General features: G+C 47.1%; 1 protein-coding gene across 1 annotated transcript in view; it reads right to left on the bottom strand.

Annotated features, from left to right (window-relative positions):
- Positions 1-15464, bottom strand: part of LOC143426291 (uncharacterized) — a 292096-nt gene that overhangs the window by 179884 nt on the left and 96748 nt on the right. The gene's annotated exons all lie outside the window — the stretch shown is intronic.

The following is a 15464-nucleotide window of genomic DNA, read 5'->3' as shown; positions in this document are numbered from 1 at the left end:
CGTACGGATGGCCGTGTACGCGGTAATGGATACACGAACTACAGTTGTCCCGGATAATGGCGTCGCGTATATGAGCCTGGCGATACGCCGAGGATAAAGTCTGCGGTTGGTGGAGTGAAAAATTCACTCGCGGAATCGGGAAGGTTTCCACGAACGACCGCGGGAATAATTCATCGCGAGCGACGCGACGAAATGGCAGCGCCAGGCGAGGAATTCGTGTTTTCCTCCTCCTGAAGCTTCGTCCTTTGGAAAACGAGCGAGGATTTATATAGTAGTTATTAAAAATTATTTCGAGAATACTCGTGTACGCGTAGTAATGACTAGTACGCGGTTTTGAGGGGAAGAAAGCTTTGCAACGCGTCTTCTACGTATTTTACACCCGTAAGAGAACGTCGGACAGCATCGCAAGATACTCGACGGTATTTCAGAGCCTTGCAGCAATGTCAAGCACAGCAGGAATTTATGAAATGCCTTCCTTCAACGTCCAACGAGGCTCCAAAGTTCGCAACAATATTCTAACCAGCGCTACAGCAGTTCGTACTTTCGTATAGTTTAGTACAATGTTCTAAAGCATCCGACAACCATCGAAATCCACTATGTAGTAACGGTTCATCAAAAAGTTACGATACGCGTTACAATATTTTTTTTCTTTACCAGAATAGTGTGTACGCGGGGTTGTCGGAATTATCCCGAGCAACGTGATCGATATTCCAACTATTCGATATTCCGCGCCATCGATCACTAATTTTTACAAACAACAGAGCAATTTTTCATAGAACAAACTACAGGCCCGCGTCACGTTCCCATCACGCAACAATCAACCGAATTGTTTCAGCACTCCCATCCCCCTCGACTCTCCGCTCGCCAAGTCAAATATTTGCTCTCGATTCAAATATTGACGATCCGATGCCACGTCGCGAAAAAATATTTTCACCACCCCCCTTCCCTCAAACCGTCCGCCATAAACCGGCATTCGAGCGGTCCTGTTTATCCCTCCGCCAACTGGTACAAGTTCCAAGTCCATTGTTATCTCCGCGTGGACGCCTGTGTACGTGGTAATGGGTCCGTTTGCCGCGAATGTTCCGTTTAATGGCCAAGTGGATTATCCTGGTGGAACGGTTACTATACGCGGGTAAAGTAGTCCCAATTTTCCTAAGAAAATGGGAAACTCCAGTTGCGCTCGAAATTTCTTCGTTCCTCGTTTCACGATAATTGGGATATTTTATTTTTCGGTGCATTAGCTGCTCGATTTACTCGCCACGCGGAGCAGAGGAACCCCAATTTCGCTAATAGAACGGGAAACTCAATTTTCTAATGTTCCAAGTCTCTTCATTCGTTGTTTTAATGCATCGTTCGGTCACTGTGCCGCGTCGTGAACGGAGGAGCTCGAACTTCGCGAAGAATGTAGGAAACTTCAATTTCAAGTTCGATTTGATTAGTTCGCGATAATTTCGGTGTTTCAGGTGTCGGTGGTCTTGAAGAGTTCCAAGAGTTCATCCATTCTCTCGATGGGAACGCGAAGGAGATCTATAAATCAAACGGGAGCGTAGGGGTGGTTTGAATGAAGATCGAGGAGTTTGAATTCTGGTAGATCAGGTTTAGGATAGATGCGCGGTCCCTTGGGGGACATTTGAGTCCGTGGCGGAGATATGGTCTGCTGGAGGATAGGTAATTAGTTAGGATAACGTGATTCTGTTAATCTGCGGCTATATTATATAGTACGTGAATGAGGGTGGCTTTATTAAAAGACCCTAATTTGTGTCTCGTCGAACGATCACATCGTTTCTGCATTTAACGAAAAAATTTTTCAGTAACTAGTAGATAATATCATCCTCTTCTATCTGGTTAAAAAATTGAAAGCGTTACATATTTCAATATCGAAAAATGTACGTTCAAACATCGTCAGCGAGTAAATTAAAAGGCTTCGGATAATGACATTCCATTTTGTAGGTACATTATTTCCAATTAAATTCCCGTTTACGCCATTACAGCTTTCAGAGATTAATTCAACGGTTAATCAATCGGGCTTAACGCGTTGCGAGTCTATTCCGGCGCGAGTGACGCAACTTCGGAAATGCGACAGGTATGTCGCGATATGTCGCGGCTCATTGGACAGGTTGATGTCAGCGAAGCTTATTCCAAAGGTGTGCGATCGAGAGAGAGAGAGAGAGTGAGAGCGATGGCTGACTGCGTATCAATTTTATTTACCAATACGAGACTATCTGTGCGTCGAATGCGAGCATTCGCTCGATACTCTCTCGAAATCCCATCGAAACTAGCCGCCGCTGCAGTAAATGCATCTTTATACGCCATCGTGTAGCTACAGTTTAATTAACGATGCTGTAGCGTTCACGTTTTTACCGGTTATCGAACTGAAATAATATAAAAAATATTGGCGTAAAAAATTGAGACTCTTTCTGACGCGAACAGTTCACGTCAGTTTTTACAGTTCGTCTCGAAACAGCGTCGATTCCTCGTTGTCGCGTGAAAGCCGATCGGCATGCAACGTCAAAGAAAGAAAGCGATGCAGGGAATCGCATCCTGGCCGATTTCAACGTGCACAAGGTGCATTCCACTTGCGACTGTTCAGATAAACGCGGGAATACGTCGAGGTTAATCTCGATATCTTTGAAAACGAGGAAGAAAAGAGGACGCTGGGAGGGTGGCGCAGACGCAACGACAATGCAGCCCCTCGAACGATTACGAGCGCGCAGGGGTGCAGCCTGTTATCACTTCCGGCTGATCGCGTACGCTATCGGGATACCGCGATCGCTGATCGAGCCTGAAATAAAGTGGAAGCATCGGGACGGATAAGACCTAGGACGCTTTGTGCCGGAGTCTGTTGTCGCGTGGACGTCGATTAATGATTGAAAGCCGGTCTGAGCGGGGAGGCGGATCCTCGTGAAAAGGGGATCGAGGCGAGGGCGGACACAGTGGCAATTTTTCAAACGCCTCGATCGCTTTGGATAGCTACTCGCTCGCTTGGAAATTGGTCATCTCCTTGGGATCTCTGTTCTCGCGAGTTTGTATCGCTTCGCGGATCTACGCTTTCAATTTTAATTCGTTCGACTAGAGGAATCGACTATCGCTCGTCGAACTTAAATCGCTTGGAAATCGATACTTTTAAACGCGATTTCATGTGAAACTTAGATAAGCATACAAATTATGCCGATTCGGTTGGCGTGGCTGAATTCGAATCGGCTCGAAATGCAATTTCCTACGGAATGAAGAAATCCGCGGCGATCGTTTCAATTCCTCCATTAAATCTTCGATCTGCTTAGTCAGAGAATCGCCGTGATTCGATTCGCGCGCGCCGCGTTCGGTATCTCGCGATCTCGAGCCGTTAAAATTACCCAATACGAGGAGATTAATCGAATCGGTCGTCCAATTATCGGCCGGTCGATTTCTTTCGGGTTCACGCGACGGGGGGCGAGGATTTTCGCGCGCGCGTACCCCTGTCCGATTATTTGGCTAACTGGATTTCGAGTATATCGACGCTCGGGGACGCCTCCGTTATTCACAGAGATGGGTATCCGCGCGTCTCTGCGCTGGGATTTCCAAATGGAATTTCTGTCGCGTGGAATTTCGCGCTGATTGGTGCGCGCCAAAGGGAATAATAAACGGAGACGCGTCGAATACTCGCGTGACGAAGACGGGGATGGTAAATAGTGCAGCAGCCGCGTAACACCAGCCAGCAACGTAATCCACCCTGCCCAAGGCTGTTTGATTCGTCGACTCGGCTTGATTATTTCACAATTTCAATACTTAAACGCGGAATCTCTGAAATAATGAATCCACGGAAAGTATCGCATAATTCTGAGTAGTTTAGGGGTGCGAGAATTAATTTCGTGAAAGACCCACCGCGATACAGCTATAAAACGTTATCGATCAATTTGGAAACGAATATCACTAAAGGAGAGCCCCTCTGGCGTTATCTCCATTTCCAACCGCTATTCCAACCCTCCGAGCCTTCACAGTTTTTAGTGGTCGTCGCAATAAAACATCCCATCCGTCGCATCTTCGTACACTATTACGGGAACACCGTGTTTCACGATTCTGTCGAATCGTTAAACCTCCATTTCGAAGCTCGTCCACGTTCCGCCTCGCGATGAAAGTCGTTCGAAAGAGCACACGCTGACCCACATTCCAGCTACCGTCGGTAGAACGCGAGATCGTGATGCGGAATCGCTATAGCGCGGTATCGTCACGACCGATCAGATTCGCCGGCCCCTTTCCTCTTTTTCTCTTTTTCTCTTTCTCTTTTTTTTTTTTTTGTTTTAAGGCAACATGCAAACTCCTCGTTCCATCGTGATCCCACTTCCTTGTCCCAGAGCACTCGCGTGTCTTTTACCCGTCCTATCGTATCTGCCAACCCCGTATCTGCGTTGTCCCTCGTTAAGGGAGCTTCGCTCGACCTTGCACCGCGGTGGAAACTGCCGATTCGGACGGGGCTTACCCCGTTCCGTCGTTCCTATTCATTAGAGCGTCGAGAATGGATTTCAACGATCAGTTTCATCGCCACGATCCCCCGTGAATCCGTGCTCTTTTTCCTTTTAAAAGCGTTCTTAGAGATGTTTTAGAGAAGCGGTGCTCACCAACCATTTTCATCGAATTTTTTTTTTAATATATATAAAATATAATATAGAGGATGGTTTTGTTTCTCGTCGAGCAAGTAATTTTAGGATCGCGAAAACACTGCACGCGTAATTACAAAAATGTGCAGACTATTTAAATTAGAATGCGCTGCAATAAATGTTTCTCGTAACGCAGCTCCGCTATTATTAAATTCTACATAAACGTTTCGGGGTTTTTTAAAGTCTTTTCGCATTCGAGAAAGACGAGTTGTAATGAAAACCTATGGTAGGTTACTTGTAGGAGTCTTTTTGCTTCGCTAATAACAGACTTAACTTCTAATCTTATTTGCAAATGTACGACGGGGAAATCTTGGAATCGAAACGCAAAAGCCTTCTTCCCCCAATATTAGTTCAGAATCTTTTCACCCTCTCATTTCCACGTGCAACAAAAATATCGCTCGAGCACGCTCCGCGTCGTCGTGCATCCCCCTCGCGTCGTCAAATACACCCGGCCATGGAATTCCACCGGGTGTACCGGCGGTTCTTAATCAATGTACCCGGCTCGCGGCGCCACTTCGCCTACGTGAACAGGTTTCGCAATCATCCGGTGGAAAGTTGTCCCGCGCTGAAGGAAGGATCGCGGAGAAACGTGGTACCTGTCGCGCAACTGGGTTATCCAGCCGACAGTTATTCCCGAATGTGGGTCGCCCGTTGAATTTACGAGGGGAGACACGCGTGTCCTCGCGATCCTCGCGCGGTTATAACGCAACGAAGGATACCAGGTATTGTCCCGGGTGAATTTCGTCCCGAATTAACCGCCAGCAGGACGTGAGAGCTGGGGGGGTTATTCTCGCGTCGCTGAGAGACGGTTCAGAGATTCACCCTCTGCAATCTTCACCCTCTTCTCCAAGTGGTCTTAGTCTCCTTCACTAGCTTCATCTCTTGACAAGGTTTACTCGTCGATCGAATAAATATTTTAAATTACAGGGAGAATGTAGCGTTGTTCGTCGTTTGAAAGGATATTTTGAGATTTGCTTTGGATACAGCGCAGTGTTGTTCTCTGTCGAAGATATCCGACGCGATCACCGATAATCAACCCCTTTCCTCGCAGTTTGCGCGGTTCCTTCTGGCGCGAGAGCCCCGAAAATTGCTGTGGGAATAAATCGTGCTTCGTAATATCGGAGGATGTTCAGGTGGAAATGTCGCGCGGTATTTTCCCGGATGTAAATCTACCGGGATTTTAATAAATCTGCGGGGGAAAAGTAAGGCGGGATATTCGCGCAGCTGCGCGGTGCCCGCCATAAATAGATTCTGTTTTATTGTCGCGGTAGAATGTAATATCGTGTTGAATTTATCGTAATGCTCCTGAATGATGCATTTAGTAGGATTTAATAATTCCGGACGGACGTGAACGCGCAGTTGCGCGTACGCCCGGGTTGCTTCGGTTTTCATACGCGTTACGTAATAATTCACCGTGAAAAAGACTCGAATCCAAATTGGAATCGATCGATACAAGTGCGCGTGTAGATGCGAACACACGCAGAGGTCGCAAGGCAAATTGCGCGCGGCTGGTAACGCGAAACTTTGATATAGAAACCCTTGGGGTGCGACAAGTGGAATCGAGGGGGATCCTTCTCGAGCTAGAACGATATTTCGATTGACCGACAAAGTGATATTACCGACTGAGGACGAGAGAAGCTTATTCCGGCTCGTTTAATGACTTAATAAGTGTGAAACCTACCCCTCGTTCTTCGCGTAGTTAGTTTCTGCTCGCTGGCTTGCTCGTTAGCAATCAGCGATACATATTCTAGAAAGTTTCCCGCGTTGCGAACTTTCTTTCGCCTTGTTGCGAATTCCACGGAACTTGTTTAGCACCCTGGCTTTATACAGTCGTATTCTCTGGTTCCACGCGGACAGTCTTCCTGTTCGCAGCTCTCTCTCTCTCTTTGGTAATTAACTGAATCGGTTAGAAACTTCGATCGATCTTTGGCACAGATTTTCACGCGGATACGTTGACAGTTTTATCGTGAGATTTCTATCGTTGGTTGTAAGTGTAGACGTTTCATTTTCTCTTAAAGATCTAAATTGGATCGACTGTTCTCATCGATCGAAACTGATTTTCAATTTAACGGAGAATTATTCTTCGCGATTGCGCGTCACTTAACGATGTTATTGCAATTTAAACGACGCAAGCTTTCAGAATAAAGAAACTTTACTAGTGAAAGTTCTGGATGACGTGAAAATGAGTCCAGGGGGATGAAACTGGTTGAACGCTATGACAGATGTTGCGAATTGCGCTATGGGATACTGAAACTCTCCAACCATGTTTTCAAATACCACTAGATTCTACGGATTCATAACAGCAAGCCCGGCAGACACATCCAAGAGTTATGAAAATATTATTAAGGAACGTCGAAACTTTTTAATAATATCGAACATTTTATTGGAAATATTTTAAAGTATTTCCTACCGCCACTAAGAGAGTTCTGTCAGTATCCAATAACGCTGAAAATCGTTTCACGGTACCCTTCAGTTTTTGCAGAAAGCTTCGAGCTAACCGCGAATCCTCTAAAACATTTCAGAACCACTGAAAATCTTTGCAACAATGTTACGAAGCTTCCAAAAATGTTCCAGAATTTCGCGAGTTTCCTCGCGAGAATTTTCTATGCTGCAACGGTATTAAACGAGCGTGTTGCTGCTTCAGGATTCTTGTTACCCAGTTACTTGGATACCTCCGAGTTCGCGAATAAATAATCGCTAATGGCGGCGGGGCATAATTAACATCGGGGGACTCGATGGTGGATGAACGCCGTATTTTCAACGGTTGCTTCGTCCGCCGTTTTTGCGGAAGCACGTGATCCTTTGGGAGGTCGATTAATGGCGGCAGACGCGGAAAAATTTCAGTTATCCGACTAGCGTTCGATGCACGAGGTTCGCGACGTAAGAAATAGTGTCGACGCTCCGGTTTCTCAGTGAGAGGAAGAAAAATAAGTGCGGGTACGATATAAAGCCGTTTGTCTTGGATGGCTTAATGGATTGGCGTTTATAAATCATGGTTTCTTCGCCGTGGATGCGGTTAATGTCCTTTGAAGACGAAATCAATTTCTAATCGAATGCGTTGTGAAATTAATTAATTACCGCACATGTAATTATTATTCTCACTGTCTCTAGTATATATTAGCATGGAACAAAAAACGTAACAACGAGATTGCTACACTATAATTTTACATGAACATCATTTTCCCGTTTCGCGTCCACCTTTTACCATTTTTTTTTTTTTTCAATGTTACACAAGCTTACTTTCAGTGAATTAATTGGACAGTTGTATCGCGTGCTGAGAAATCTATACGAACACAAGCATCATTGTGGATATTGTTGCTATCGTTACATCAACATGAGAACGTAACAACCCGGTAGCTATTGTACAGTATTACGAGGCCACCCTCTCTCTCTCCTTTTTACGACTCATTTTTACCATTTTCAGCTGGAACGTTGCAGGCGTGTTTAACGCATTAATTGCACAAATCTCTTTCACTCTGACCAACTTCCACGTGTACAGGCATTATGATCATTGTTACCACCACCGCGATACATTAACAACCGACGCAGACTGATATTTTAACCCAGTTTCCATCGTGACGGTGGCGCGGCTAATGAAAAGGTAAACCGGAGCCCGCGTCGCGGACCATTTTTCAATGAGCCGTTGTTGTAAAACCATGGCTTAATGCACGCCCCGGCAATATGCGCCGGTTTATCTCGTTTTAACGGAGATATAATGCACCAACATCGTCGTTACGTTATCTTTTATTTACCAGGGCGAGAGGGGAGTTGCGAAAGGGGAACGAAAAAAAGAGGAACTAATAAAAAAATGAACAAAAAAAAAACTGGGGAACGAAAAAAAGGAAGCGGAGCACAGGTCGTTCCTCTTTATTGCAGCGAGATAAACAGGAGCGTCGCGCGTTAAATTATAATGTTACAGCCGCGGCAAGCCTCCCAGAAAGTGGGGGAGACGTTTAAATCACGCTGGAATTTCTTCCTTTATCAGAGCGGACGTGCTGTAAAATCCACCCGTCGACTGTTTCCCAGCGACGTGAAAACCTTTGACAAAGGGGGCCAGCCAGTGACAATTGCAAAAACAAAAGAGAGACAAAAGGCGTTGGCGGTGGGAATCGAGCGAGCGTCGAACGCGCCCTTTGCGCGAACGGTCGGTTGGTTACCTTTTTCCTGGGCTGCACACCCGTTCGATGCGTCGTCGATCCTCTCAGAAGTTCGAAAGACGGATCCAACGTTTGGACGAGCGGCAAACGAGCGAATAACGAAATTCTTCGCCCTGGTTCGCGCGAGGGGGTTGAAGAATCTCTGATCGCGGCCGCACAGTGGCCGTAATTAGGCTGAATAAATGCATGAGCCGCGCAGAGGGAGGGGCTCGACGATGAGAGCTGGCGTCGTTTCCGTTGGGAAACAGCCGTTGCAACCGGAAGGAAAGTGTAGAGCAAGAGCAGCAGCGAAGGGGTTGAAAGAATATCCGGTGTTTCTGGGTCAGCTCGAGGATCCCCGTCTGGATTACAAAGCCTGTCCATCTCGCCTGTAATCGCTTTAATTAAATATTTGTCACGTCGTCGTCCAGGATTCAGCGACGGCGTTAAAACGCGTGAAATAATGGGAGCCTCGCTTGGAAATTGGACCGTTTATGGCCCGGAGAAGATATGCCTCGGTTGTTTCCCAGCTTTCAAGCGCCGCGCCGTTGCGGGAGTTTGCCGCGAGACGATTTCAATTTACGCAACGCTCGAAATGTTGCCGCAGCCGCTCGCCTGATGGCTCGCGGAAATGCGGTGCACGCGGATTCGCGGCGTTGGCTTTGAAGTCGCGCGGGTACCCGCTGCGAGATCGAAAGAACTGTTTTCTGCTGGAAAACTGGCTCGAAACTGGTGGCGGGGTTTTCGCTTGGTCGTCTTCTTTTCAGCGACTCCTTTCCACCGGGAACCGTGTTTTTTTCCACTTTCAGAAGCACGTACGGGAAAACGACGATGTAAGAATAACGGCAAAGTCTTTGATGCTGCGCTTTTCACCGTTCCATTCGTTTTTCTGAAGAACGAGGAATTTTGATACGCGCGGGTATATTATAAACTCGATTCCCCTTAAAACGATCGCTTCGCGTGGAAGAATTCAATTTCAGCGTTCATTCTTGAATCTCCGTGCTTAAAGTAGAGTGAAATAATAGTATAATTAAACGACGCATTGGTAAATTTTTCACGATATTCAAACTATGGAAGACCAGCATTTTCCATATCTACGACGCGTCCCGTCGTTTCCACCGTTTCACCCCTGATTCCTCCGATCCAACCGATTCGTGTCGCCGTTCACAAAGCTCTCGTCGATATCCGTCGAAAAATAAGAGCCGTGGAAGGAACGCGGCTCTATCTCTGCCCGGCGTTTATTCTCCTCCGTGGATTCCGGTTTCGATTCCACCGCGATTTCCGGATCCGCTCCGGCCAGCTGGAGTCCTGGCAGAACGCGGGACAAAGGCGGCGACGATTCGACCGTGGAAACACATTTATCGGGGGCAATAAAAGCGGCCGCGATGGGAAACGACGCCACGGGGCGTTGGCCCCTTCCATCGGCCGTTTTCGATGGATCGTAACGAGAAAGAGAGACTGATGGCGCTAGTCGAATCGTGCCAGACACGTTTACGATTCGTTCGTTACGAATGAACGTACAGCAGTTAGGGGAAATAAATGGTAAGAAAAAATTAGCTGGAAGAATAAAACGAGACGCTGACCAAACGCTGACTTTGAATATTTCATACCCTCTTCGCGCCGTATGCATTTATGCATTTGAATTCTCCATGAATGCGCAAATATCCGCAGTCATCCCCCACTGTCTTCCAACAAAGCAGCACGGTTAAGGCTTTCTTTCCGTACGCGATGAAGCAATCTACGCAACCCTTCAATTCTAGCAATTAGACTGTAATGCCAGGCTGCCGAGTACGAGCGACGGTGCAGCCGCAGAGGGATCGCTACCACATCCGAGGTCGTTACATCGGTACCAGCAGAGAATCGGGAACCGTTCCGAGCCCATCGTCCGACGATTAAACGCGGCCAGGGCACCGCAAACCCGCATCGCGTCTACGTTTCACCACGCCAGATAAAAGAAGATCGTTCCTCGCGAGCGTTCATCGATCACGTCATCGTAACGAGCTCGAGCGTGGGTATATAAACGGGGATCGGATAGCGACCGCCGCGAAACGTCTAGCAAACGGAGCGCCACGGTGTAATTAGTGACGGCAATTTCAGCCGGTCTCAATTAGGAGGCTTCGTTAATCAAAAGTAATCAGACGCATAGTCGTCGCGGTTCCACGCGAGCTGCTTCGCGTTTTCGTGACAATCGATACGAGGAGTTGGTCGACAAGTATCGAGGCTATTCGTTCTATTCGAAGGCGATCTGCGCTTCGCGTGTCCACCAGGGATCGAAAATCCGTGGACTCGACGCGAACGATGTTCTGAATCGACGATTTTCGTTCTGTAAATTTTGAGAAACGCAAAAATCGTCCAAGTAAAATGTTACTAATATTTATAGCGTGGGTTTCAAATTGATAAGAAAAATAGGGAGCAATCTATGATATGTAAAACCCAAGAGGGACAGCGATCCTAATCTTTTGGTTGATCCTGTACACGGGCAAAGTGGATTTTCATTACGTACAAGCTCTTAATTTCGAAATAATTGCGAATACTTTTTCCGCCTCCCGGTGGAAAAGTTGTCCGGTAAAATAAACCGCCGTTGAGGATAATTGCGACAAAAACCCGGACGGGATTGCATTATATTATAATTTATTTTCTCGAAGGCGATTACTCAAGAGCCCGGCGACTGCGTAAAAAGAAGATCGGAGGGAAAGGCACAGGACGACAGGAATTTACGGGCATTAATAATTGATGACACGCTTGTTTCGATCCAACGCTGGAAGGAGACACGCTTCCACTTTTTCTACGCGCGTTCCGCGGACGTACCAACAAATTCTTGCCAAGCCCGCGCAATTTATAATTCACGTGAACGGGTCCGGGAATTGTGTCAGAAGGCGAACACGGCACCTTCAACGCCGCGTTACCAGCTCTGGAACAATTACGTGGACGCTCCGCGCGTTTTCCCCTCGATTCTCTCTAAACAGGTCGAAACGAACTTCCGTGTTTAGACGTAGCTCGGTTAAGTAGCTCTGTTCGCCAACTCGCGAGCGCATCATCCACCCTTCCACCCTCGTAACTACCCACCCTTTGAACCGCCCAACGACAAAGCTTCCTCTCTCAATGGACAGAAAAAGGAATAAGAAAACACTCGTAAGAAGACACAAAAAAAAGTCACAAAGAAACTCGTTGTTTCAGAACCTTTTCTTTCTTTGAACAGGGGGGGGGGGGGAAACAAGGAGCGTGTATAGAGCAGCACGCGAGCCTTTCCGCGGGACAAAGCCCGAGATTCCATTTAAGCGAAAGAATAATTCGTTTCCACCGGCGCCTTTTAAGCTTGCATTTAGTCGCCACCGCTGTGAGAGCAAATTAAAACCGCCCGCGCGATTCATGGACCGCGAAAATTATGCGGCTGGGCCGGGCCATCGGGCCCGTTCGACGTCCGTGGAAAAGTGTTTCGCGTCGGACAGCTTGGTCGCAAGAAACTGGCTCGTTTCGAGGGTCTAACGAGCCACTGAGGAAACGGACGGGGAGGCTTCAACACTTCTGTCGGCTGAGACAAGTGGAAAGCTTTGTAAATTGCGGCGAAGGCGTAAAAATGGCGGTTTCGTTGGCTGTTTCGTGCTTGGAAAATTGTTGACGCGTACTGCTTACTGTTCGAAAGTTTTGAAATACTGGATTGATTGCGAGGAATGTTAGAAAGATTGAGTCAACGAGTGGTGGTTCTGTCAAATGTTTATTACTATCTGTACAATCGTAGTTAACAAATAATTAAGTGTATAGATAAGAGTTTTACATTCGCAGCTGGAACATTTTCTCAGGTAAACAGGTAAACAGCTCGAGAACATAAAAGTTCCTCGCCAATATCTATCTCTGTGTCCACCAATTCCGTGCCACGGCACCGCTGCAATTTTCCAGAGAGCTTCGAGCGTGAGAATCGATAGATTCCGGCACCTAACGGGCACCCATAAAACCCGGGCGCTGCATCCTACCAAGAATTCCGATCCTGCGTCGTAATTCGAAATTCGCTCGTTAAAATCTGCACCCGTTTTCGAAACGTGCCAAGGAATGCTCGCTGGTGGATTCTATTGCGAAACTCGCTGCGAAATCGCGCGAAACGTGAATAAAACGCGTCTCGTTGCTCCCCTTTTCACCCCCAAATTTTTTCCTCCCTCTCTCTCTCTCTCTCTTCCTCTCCCCTTTTCGCACATGATGAATTTTTGCATTTTTCAAAATTCCATATTTGGTCACGGTTGAACGTTGCATTCGATCGTGTTTCGAGTACGCGCCTCGGGGGTTTCGAATTTTCCGTGCCCAATAACCTAATACTGCGTCGGATTCGTTTTGCCGTGCGTTAACTCGATAGCGACGCGACGAAACAGTTTGCGGACGTTTGGATGTAATTCGAGTTCGATGGAAAAGTTGAACGAAGTGAGAGGAACAAATCGCGTGGATGTGCGCGCGTTTCGGTGCGAACTATGACGTTTGTTCAATTTTTATTATCGGTTACACGTTTCGTTGCGAAGGGTTGTTTCTTGGTACTCTCGATACAATGTCGACGAGCAGCTGTTAGATAAATCTTCTCGGTTTCTATAAATAAAGGTTACCGTACAGATAAGTAATAAATCCGTGGGGATACCAGAGGGACATTAGGATAGGATTATGAGCGTGGTGGAACAAAAGGTCTCGTTGGCAATGGTAGCGTGCTTGTCCACAATTACGGGACCCCTCGGTTCGATTTCCCGCGGACGATAAATCTTCTTCTGACATTTCTGCATCTAGCTTTCATCGAACCTAGCTTCACGAAGTTCCGTTGTTAAATCCTCGAGGAAAAATCAACCAAATAAAAATCGCTACCAGTACAGCTTACAATTTTTTGTCCTCTCACCTTCTCGCGTCCTTTTCGTTATCAGAAATAAAATATTATTTTCCTCGCATTCTTTGTAAATTACAAAAGTCTAACAAAAAGCAAACAGTCGCGTTCAGAGCTGTACGGGACGTGCGAAGGGACCGTTCTGAAAAAATTCTCGCAGGGAAAAGGCGCTTCGATGAAAAATGCGTCGTAGACAAAGGAAGAAAAGAGGGGGAGATCGAAGTCAGGCGTCGTTAGGCATGCAAACGGGGTACGAGTGATAAACGGTTTTACGTTCGACGCGGTAATGGCCGAACTACCCCCGACCGTTCTTCTTCCTGACCTACATCCACAGGAAAGGAGGTATAACTTTGTTCCTTCCTGTAGAACGACCGGAGTAATTGCTTCGAGTTGCTCGAAAACGAGGCGGTTCCTTGCAAAAGGGTCAAGAGGAAGAGGGAAACGGAACATCGTGAAAGAAACATGGGCCTGGATCTACGGAACTTTCGCATGAAGGTGGGTACCTCTCGTCTCTATCTCGAGGTCGATTATTCCATCGAAACTTCCTTTCGAGAGAGCGACATAGAGTAGCTTGTTTAGTTACAAATTTCGATCACGTAAAACCATTCGCCCAGCGTCTTCAAGGATTTGTATCTACAACGTTCCTCGCAGATGTTGCGCAAATAGTAAAACACGATAAAATTAACTGTTTCAACATCTCATTTATTCAACAATTTCGTATATAATCGAAAGAAATTGTTATACAGAACTTTGTCGACTGCAATCAGTACCTCAAAAAAAGTCGACACTTTCGTTAGTGATTTTAGCGCGATAAAACTCGATCTTCTTAAACGCGAGTCTCGTATAATTTTAAGTAGCAGTGTATCTCTACCGAGCTGTGGTCGAGTCGAATGGCCGATAAAACAATGTGCCGCTGTTTGTCGCGGGACACCCATGAACGGGCAGGGAAAATCGAGGCGATCTAATCTGGAAATGGCCAGCCGTGTGTTCTCCGACTCGTTCTCTCCCTCGATTTTTCCCCGCTTTTCCCGGCTGTTCCGCTCGCTGTTCCCTTTTGTTTCGCTTCTCGGGTCAACGGAGATACATCTGTTTACCGCTTCCTGCGCGGCCAGTTTATTGATTATTCATAGCCGCGCAAATATACCGACGTCGTTCCGCCGCGAACGGTTGTAACGCGGCCGACCGACCGGAAGATCCAATTTTTCTCACGGTCCCTGTCGTTCGCGTGGTCGTCGCTTATTCGCGTCGTTAAAAAACAAAAAAAAAGAACTAGAAGAGCGGGTGAAAAAAAAAGGAAGGGACGAATGACGTTCACGGGAACGACCTCGCTTTACACGCGAACGACCGAAGACAGCGCCCCGTTGCAGCTACGATCTCTCCTCACCCCTTTTCCAGCTCCACGATCGATCGTTTCTCTTCTCGCAACGAACGGATCGACGGGGGTGAGCTCGTTTTGGTTCCATTTAGAGCTTTGAGAAAGTCCATGTTCTTTGTGGATGGCCTAAGTCTATGGAGGATCGTGAAACGAGGGGTGGTTGAGGGTGGAGGGTCGTTTGGTGGCATTCGAAGGGGAAGATTGATGGTACCGGTATCATTGAACGTGGAATCGATGAGATATGATTGACTTCTCGTTAATCGGTCACTCGCTCGCTTTGGTTCCTCTGAAACGAAACGCGGTACCCTCGACGGATTCGCGAGAGCAGACGTTCGCGACAGTTCGAATCGGGTTCCGTGGCTTTTTCGAGGCAATATCCAGGGCGCGTAATCGTTGTAACTGGTTGTCGAGCATGTGCGCGTACTCGAGCCGTGTCTGCGGTCTTGTTCGAGCGGCGTATCGAGCGC

This window comes from Xylocopa sonorina, chromosome 8, assembly GCF_050948175.1.
Source record: "Xylocopa sonorina isolate GNS202 chromosome 8, iyXylSono1_principal, whole genome shotgun sequence".
Lineage (NCBI taxonomy): Eukaryota > Metazoa > Arthropoda > Insecta > Hymenoptera > Apidae > Xylocopa > Xylocopa sonorina.
The sequence above is the reverse complement of the archived record's forward strand: the minus strand, read 5'-3'. Positions and strand labels throughout refer to the sequence as shown.